The sequence below is a fragment of the Lissotriton helveticus genome, chromosome 8 (genome assembly GCF_964261635.1).
Source record: "Lissotriton helveticus chromosome 8, aLisHel1.1, whole genome shotgun sequence".
Taxonomy (NCBI): domain Eukaryota; kingdom Metazoa; phylum Chordata; class Amphibia; order Caudata; family Salamandridae; genus Lissotriton; species Lissotriton helveticus.
Genome location: NC_136069.1, coordinates 1,120,300,948 through 1,120,309,731, shown reverse-complemented (window position 1 = coordinate 1,120,309,731; position 8,784 = coordinate 1,120,300,948). Strand labels below are relative to the sequence as shown.

The window sequence follows — 8,784 nt, the reverse complement described above, 5'->3', positions numbered from 1 at the left end:
ACACATAAGGAGCTGCTAAAATGCAGCTCTCTATGTGTAAAAACAAATTGTGCTTCGCTTTGAGCAAGTGAGAGCAAAATGCTCTCGCTTGCTCAAAGCGCAGCACTGTTTGCTATGGCTTGGTGGGAGCGGTGCGGGCAAGCCATGGCGTACTGCAGTGTCCCGGGGATGGGCACCCGGGACATTGAGGGGCCCCCTCCCAAGAAGCTTAGGGGGTCAGGGTGTTTCTACTCTGCCCCCTTTTCTTTAGTTTTTATTTATTTATTTATTTTTCTGAGACTCGGTTCACCCGAGTCACAAGATGGCTGCCAACACTTCCTGGTTTGAAGTGTTGTCAGCCAATCAGATCTCAGCATGAGATCGGGAAGGATCGCGGATCAACCGCATCCCTATATATACAACTGGAAATTTCTTTGAAAAACTCCAAAACTACTGAACGGATTTACACAATTTCACAAAAAGGTTGCTTTCTGGACCAACAGCTACCTTTCTGCCAAATTTGGTGTAATTCTGTTCAGCAGTTCGGGCTGTAGCCTTTTCTCAAATTCCTATAGAAATTAACATGGGAAAAACACGTTTTGTGCCCCCCCCCCTTTTCTTGCTCCCTACTTGACGGATCACCCCAAAAGTTTCAAGACAGCAGCTGGAGTAAACGTCAAACTAGTTTTGAAAATGTTGTGTGTGTCAAATATTTGTAACAAATGGGCCAGCAAGGGAATTTATTTCAAAATTATCAATTTAGGTCACCATGGGAAATAAATGAATCAGTTACCCACATTGAAGTCAATAGGTGACTAGATTTGAATTATTGATACACTCATGTTATTACCACACTAATAACAAGAAAAAGAAATACACGAACCAGGGTTTTTTATCAAAGAGTTATTATTTTCTTTATAGTGAATTAAGAAAGGGTACTGAAAAAATGCATTTGGGACAAACGAAGAGCAGATTATATGCTCCTACTATCCATCACAAACAAAAGTCAAAACTGCTAAACAATGTTGTTATAATGATTTCAAACCAACAGAGTAAATGAAAATCAATATAATAGATACAAATCAAGCAGAATTTAGACTTTATAGTCGACGTTTCGATCTTTTATGTTCGATTTCATAAGACCATCATCAGGACTTCTTTGTTGTGCATTTAGGGTGATGACCCTCGGAAAAGCTGTGAAAGACAATCCATCATTATAACCCGGTTATGTACAGCAAATAAATCAACACAAATTTACTCAAAAACACCTATGGCTACAAAATGTCATACGTGCATTTCATTGCCGATAGTCTATTTACAATTTTTCGTGCTATTTACAATTTTTAATGTGCAAAATAGAGTTTCAAGGTCGGTGTGGCGACCATACTTAAAGCACGGTTGCGAAAGAATCATGAAAAGCTTACATGCAGAAAACACCGCCTAACGGTCAGTGATGCTGATCAGGATCTGTCAATAAGAACAGTAGAATCCAGGCCTTCAATGTTATGTATAGTCACTGGAAAAGAATTTAACTACTTTAATTTTTGATACAAGTCTATTACATTGTGAAAATCACAGTTGAGGTAAATGAAACATTTTACCTTGGACGAATGCTATTTGAAATTCAATTGGAAGTTGTGAACTCAAGTCCAAGTGATGCTTTTAATTTTGACACGATCTATCAAAGGAAAAAACATGTATACCATGTTTACATGCGATGAAATCACAACGGATTTATGTGAATAACATCGTCATACATTAGAGCAGATGCATGTATTTGGTTAATATACAAGATTTCTGTGCCATCTGGAATAGAAGCTGCCATGCGATTGACAGCGCAAAAAAAGCTTATTTGTGTCATCTAGTCTACAGGTTATCATGTGATTGATTACATCAAGGAACCTCTAATTCAAAGTCGGGCTCAACAGACTAGAGGCTGTGAACAGTCGCGGGGTTATTTACATCAAAAATTCAACAGTATTTAAAAAGGACAACTATTTAAAAGACTGTTTAAAATGTGCACATGTATTACCAGCCTTCAAATGAATCTACTTGAATACTGCACAAACCCACATAGGAAGATTTACCGAGTACTTACACAAATGCAGAGAAAAAATTATTTGCATTTTTACATGGGGGTGGGGGGAGGCGCAGAAATGCACCAAATATGTTGTTTGAAACACGGAACCCTTTTTTTAAATTTAAAAATGCATATGTGTTCTATGCATTCGAGTAAGGTTGCTACCAAGCGCTATACGAAGGGACATTAGTGAATTAATGAATTAAAGTGATGGTGCACCTTTGTATACACACCAAACAACCAACACCATGTAGTGTGAGTAACCTCACCACAAAGTGTATATACCGGTCAGTTGCACAGCTACTTACTTGGAAGGTTTGTTTGAAGCGCCCCGAATTCTATGGCAGGACAGGAGGCTCAGATTATGCTTACTCGATTTCTTTACTACAAACAGCAGCCAATAGGAACATAGTAAAGAAAACAGGAACTACAACTCCCAAGAGCCCTTAGGCAACCATAGAGACTATAAGCTATATAAGGCACCATAGAGGACAACACTTCCTCTTTCTTTGCTGCTTCGCAGCCAGTTAAGTGCATTTAATGTTTCTTCTTACTTGTATTTAATGTTTTGCATTGGTACTTGACTTTTGCCTTTACTAGGTTACTTACGCGCTGTGGCGCCGTTTTGTCCGCTATTGCGCATTCACTTTGCCGGTTGCATGCGTCTTTAGTCTGTCGGTTTCCTCTATTGCCGCTTGTCTTTTGGGAGCGCGTGTTCGCCTCTCCAGTACTGCGGGCGCTCTGTGCCCGTGTGTCCTTGTGTGTGTGGAGCGGGACGGGGCTCGGGAGCTCGCGCACACTTGTCGCGCGTCGCTTCCCTTCCGGACAGCCAGGCACGCCTTCGCGCATGCGCGTTGGCTCTGTTTATGCTCCGTGTCTCTCGCGGAGCCCTGACACGCTCTGAGGCAGCGTTGCTTTGTCGCCTCCGCCCATTGCCTGCCGGAGAGCCCCACAGGACGCCTTTTTCCCTCTGCTAGGGTTCTGGGCTGGATAACAATTATAGGCGTTGCCTAGGGTGACTTTTGCAAGCCAGTCCCTCCACTTTAATATTTACATGTACTTTTGGTCGAGTGTGTACTCTGCCTGTTGGCTTGCTTGGGGTTGTCACCCCCCCCTGACTGGGTCGCTTGGTCCTTGCCTTGACCCCTACTAGTATTATTGATTCTTGGGCTTCTTGCACCTTGGTGTTTTTCTTTCTTATACCTTTACACCATGGCAGATTATGATGATGCTGAGGGCTATTCATATGATGAGGAGCCCGAAGAGGCTTTTGAGTACGACTTGGTCGAGGCACTTGACCAAGGGGTCAGACATTCTGTTAATACTGCGTTGGTTCACGCAATTGGTCCTCTGAAGCGCCATTTGACGGATTACGCTCAACAACAGGGCTGGATTCCGTCCTCTTCTGCCAAGCACTCCTCTAAGTCTCCTAAAAACCCTCATACATCGGATTTTTTGAAATTGGCACATTCCTTGTCTTCCCCATCTGTGTCCAAGAGGTCCCATGCTCCTCCCCCGGACGCTGAGGACACTTCATCCTCTTCCTCCTCTGGTCCCTCTGGTCTTCCACCTGCTAAGCGACCTCGCAAAGAACATTTTGTTGATGCCTCCGCTCATCCCCCCGTCCTGACGTTTGAGCCGTCAGATATCATCCATCCCAATTCCAAGGTTTGGTCCCCTGCGCCGGAAGTCGCTGATTACATTCAATCTCACATCCGGAGTTCCTTTGATCAGGAGGTACGCTCCCGGTTGCGTTCTGAGTGCCCTCGGCCGGAGTTGGCAGATAATTTGGCTGACACGCCGGATGTCGATCCCACTATCTTAACTTATCTCAAGAAATTCACCAAAGACCCCAAAAAGGGAATTGATAGGTCTTGGCGCCTGTGTCAGGATAAACTCCTTGATATACTTGGTCCACTGACCAAAATCCTGGATTTGGGTTACCATGCGCAGGGGTCGGCGTCTGGCATTGATCCGGATGAACTCATTGGTTGGGCCCAACGGGCTATACGTTTCCTAGGAAACGCAAACTGTGCCCTGTCCTCCGAACGGCGTCGGTCTATTCTTTTGAAGATGGACCCCCGGCTGTCGGAATTGGCCACTTCTGAGTCTGGTCCCTTGGCCCAAGGTCTCCTGTTTGGACAACCATTTCTGAAGGAATTAACACAATTTGTAGCCACCTTTAGTGGCCTCGACAGAGCGCAGTCTTCCTTGCGCAGAGCATTCCGCCCGGTTTTTGCCAGGGCCGGACGTTCTGGGGGACGTTCGTTCGGCCGTGGTTCTGGCCAGCAGCGTGGCCAACAGTCCCACCAAGGCGGAGGCGGACAGCGTCATCAGCAGCAGTCCTCCTACTCCGGATCTAAGGCGACCTTCTACCCCTCCCGCAAAGGTCGTGGTCAAGGCAACAAGGGAGGCTACGGTGGAAACTACGGTGGAAACCAGGGCGGTCGACAAGATTTCTCCTCAACAGGTGAGCCTGATTCCTTACAAGAGTGTTGTTCTGGGGGGCAGGGTGCAGTTTTTCTACAGAATTGGCGCGCGATCTCCAACGATGCATGGATTTTGCAGACAGTTCAAGGATATCAGATCGAATTTTACCACCCACCCTTTCAAGGTCCCGTCCCTTTTCCCCTTGTTTTTTCCCAACGCGATCGGGAAGTGATCTCCGCGGAAATAGATTCCCTTCTTCTCAAAGGGGCCATTGTGCGCACGACCCTGCATCCACAGGGGTTCGTCAGCAATGTGTTTCTGGTGGAGAAGAAAGGGGGAGGGTCTCGCCTTGTGCTCAATCTCAAGGAATTCAACAACGGAGTGGTTTATCGCCATTTCAAGATGGAGGGCATCCATCTGCTACGAGATCTTCTCCGCAACGGCGACTGGATGGTTCGCCTCGATTTGAAGGACGCTTACCTGTCCGTCCCCATCTTTCCGCCTCATCGCCGCTTTTTGCAGTTCCAATGGTCGGGGGAATGGTTCGAGTACACGGTTCTCCCGTTCGGTCTCTCGTCCGCCCCCTGGTGCTTCACGAAGCTCCTGCGGCCGGTTATGGAATCGCTGCGCGCGCGAGGAGTGCGGCTGATCGTGTATCTGGACGACATTCTTTTGATGGCTCAGTGCCCGCTGCAACTCCGTTCCCATTTATCTTGGACGATCGATCTGCTTCAGTCTCTCGGGTTTCTAGTGAATCCTCAGAAGTCTCATTTGCAACCCACTCAGTCGATCGAGTTTCTGGGTTTCCAGATAGATTCGGTGTCTTGCCAACTTCTTTTGCCTGCCCAGAAGGTCAGGGCTATCAAGCGGGAGTTGAAGTCACTGTTGTCTGCACAGAACGTGTCGTTGCGGTCGATCGCTCGAGTTGTCGGACTTTTAGCCTCTTCCATTCAGGCGATTTTTCCGGGTCCCCTACATTATCGGGCCCTGCAGCGTCTCAAGATCAGGCACTTGCAGAAAGGTCTTCGTTATTCCGACCATGTCCCTCTGTCCCAGGATGCGAGGTCGGAAATGTTGTGGTGGCTCCATCACATGGAGGCCTGGAACGGGAAAGCCCTGTTCGGCTCAACTCCGGCCTTGATTTTGGAGTCGGATGCGAGTCTACGGGGCTGGGGAGCCCGTTGCGGGGACTTGACGACGGGCGGCCGTTGGTCTCCCGACGAGTTGACACTGCACATCAATTGCCTCGAACTCCTGGCAGGGTCCTTTGCGATCCGCAGCCTGGCCCCTCAGGCCACCAGCTGTTGCATTTTGCTCCGTATGGACAACATTTCAGCGGTGAGGTATGTGAACAAACTGGGGGGGACACGGTCGAAATTGCTAGCAGAGATTGCGAAGGATTTCTGGCATTTCTGCCTTCAGAGGAAGATCACGCTTATTGCAGAGTATCTCCCAGGTCGCCAGAATCAAGTGGCCGACTGGAATTCTCGCCATCTGCTGGACTTCAGCGACTGGCGCCTTCACCCTCGGGTCTTTCGCGCCCTGTCTCGCCTTTGGGGTCGCCCGTGGCTCGATCTCTTCGCCTCTCGCCTCAATGCTCAGCTGCCCAAGTTTTACAGCTGGCGTCCGGATCCGGAGGCTCTGGCCACGGATGCCTTTCTCCAGACTTGGCCTCCTCAGCTTTGCTATGCTTTTCCGCCGTTCGCGATGATTCCGCGAGTCTTGGCCAGAACGAAACAGTTTCTCTCGGAGATCATTCTGATCACTCCTCTTTGGAGAGCTCAAGCGTGGTTTCCGGATCTTCTGGAAATGAGTTGCTCGACTCCATTCCTGCTTCCTGCGAAATGGAACTTGTTGTTGAATCCTCTGCTACATCCGCATCCTCTCATTCTGTCGGGCCAGCTCCGTCTAGTGGCGTGGCGTCTTTCGGGGAACGCTGGAAAGTCCCGGGATTATCTGGAGACGCTGAGAAGTTTCTCAGTGAAGCTTGGGCCCCCAACACGCGCAAGCGTTATGCGTCAGCTTGGCGTCGGTGGTGTGATTGGTGTTCTGAACGACATCTGGATCCCGCTTCAGCAGATGTCTCTCTAGTGGTTAATTTTCTTGCTTCCATTGCTTCTTCTGGTTCTGCTTACAGGACCGTTAATTCTTTTCGCTCCGCTCTCTCTGCGGGCCATGCTTTAGTCGATGGTAAGCCTATTGGAGAACATCCTCTCATCTCTACATTACTGCGTGGGGTTCGGTTGGCTAAACCGCCATGTCCGAAATATGTCGCTTTATGGGACGTCTCAGTAGTGTTACGTTTTCTGGAAGCTTGGCCTCCCAACGCTTCTCTGTCTCGTAAACAATTGTCTGCGAAATTGACCATGCTGTTATGCTTAGTCTCTTGTAAGCGTGTTTCGGATGTCCGCGCTTTGGATCTCGCGGGTCGTCCTTTTTCCCCCGAAGGAGTTACCTTTACGGTTTCCAGACGTACCAAGACTAATCTGTCCACGGTCACTTATCCGGCGTTTCCTCACAATCCGCAATTGTGTGTGGTCCGCTGCATAAAGGCTTATGAGGTGAGTACTGCTCCTTTTCGTCAGGATTTATCTGGTCAGTTATTAATTGCTTTGCAAAAGCCTTTCAAGCCTGTTGCGCCAGCTACTTTGGCTCGTTGGGTGCGCTGGCTTATGTCTGAGGCTGGCATTGATGTTTCCGTTTTTGGAGCTCATTCCGCGAGAGGTGCCATGGCCTCTAAGGCTTTTCATGTTGGTGTGAGTTTGCAGGACATTGTGAAGACGGCTGATTGGTCTTCTGACACTGTGTTTAAAACATTTTATTTCAAACCTGTAATGACTCTGGCTTCTGTTGTGGTGGACCAGCTTTGAACAAGCATAATCTGAGCCTCCTGTCCTGCCATAGAATTAAAAATTTGCAAACATTCGTGACAAGAATTTTCAATTCTATTAAGGACACGGAGGCGAGGATTATCCCACCCATTTGTCTTTTACTGCATTGTTATATTGCTTCTCTGCTCTCATATGATCTGCATTGTTTATTGCATTGCTTTCTTCCCCTCCCTATGTGCTGTTACCTTTTCAGGTTTGGGGATATGTGTTACGGCTCTGTTTTTCTTTCAGGTTCGGACCAGAAGTAATCCTTCATCTTGGTCTTCTGCGATGTTTCCGTTCCTTGGACACTGGATTTGTTTTTCTCCAGCTGCATCTTCTTCGCTGTGGATGGTTGCCTGTTCCTGTTGGCCTCTTGTGCGATTTACCTTCAGACTTTTCCTTCCGGATGGTCGGCGGTATTTTTCCTTCAATGACTTTTGACTGTTTGAATTTACTGGACAAAGAAAGAGGAAGTGTTGTCCTCTATGGTGCCTTATATAGCTTATAGTCTCTATGGTTGCCTAAGGGCTCTTGGGAGTTGTAGTTCCTGTTTTCTTTACTATGTTCCTATTGGCTGCTGTTTGTAGTAAAGAAATCGAGTAAGCATAATCCTCGCCTCCGTGTCCTTAATAGAATTGAAAATTCTTGTCACGAATGTTTGCAAATTTTTAATTACACCAGCAGTATCTATGCGACAGCGGTCTGAAGGCAGCTGAGACCTACTCGGATTGAGGTGTCGCCTTTTGAACGAAAGAAACGCGGGAACTGCCGGAGTTCACCCTAGTTGAAAACGAGAGGGGACTAACGGTGTTCACCATGGTTGAAACCGAAAAAGGACTATTTTATTTAAGGGAGACCTTTGTTCTGAAAGTTGGAAACGGCCATATTGTAATGTTACATAACAAACATTGGCACATTTAGGAGAATGCAAATGACGTGAAAACTGTCAGTATTCACCGCAGTTGACATAAGGTGGAGACTAGTTGTATTTACCAGCATATTGTTTGAAGTTTACACAACCGCCATCATGGAATGTTTGTTTATTACAATAACGCATTCCGTCTCAGCATTAGCCTAATTAAATGGCTTCTCTATTAAATTAAATAGAATAGGCTGAAAATAGTCGAATTTGTGATAATGCACAAATGCGATGCCATTGAACCGAATCATTGTGTATCTTGTGTGATGGGAAATTCTATCACCATTGTGGTGCTTACATTCTATAGATGGTGTCTAAATGTAGAGTATACACACAACAGATATAAGCAAAGATACATTTTACATAGGTAATACCACAAGGGTACTGTCGTCATAGATAGACGCGCCCAGTCTTTTGAAATATGTACAAAATAATTGGTTTGATCAAAACATGTATATGCAAATATTTATAAAATGACAGTATTGTTCCTAGATCTTGGAGAA

General features: G+C 46.7%; 1 long non-coding RNA gene across 1 annotated transcript; it reads right to left on the bottom strand.

The window, feature by feature from the left end:
- Positions 1-873: 873 nt before the first annotated feature.
- Positions 874-2,397, bottom strand: LOC144771887 (uncharacterized). Its single transcript, XR_013599533.1, has 4 exons — positions 2,368-2,397; positions 1,581-1,657; positions 1,404-1,495; positions 874-1,173 (listed from the first exon to the last, which is right to left on the bottom strand). It is a non-coding gene; the product is annotated as an uncharacterized LOC144771887 (long non-coding RNA).
- Between the last annotated feature and the right edge of the window lie 6,387 nt (positions 2,398-8,784).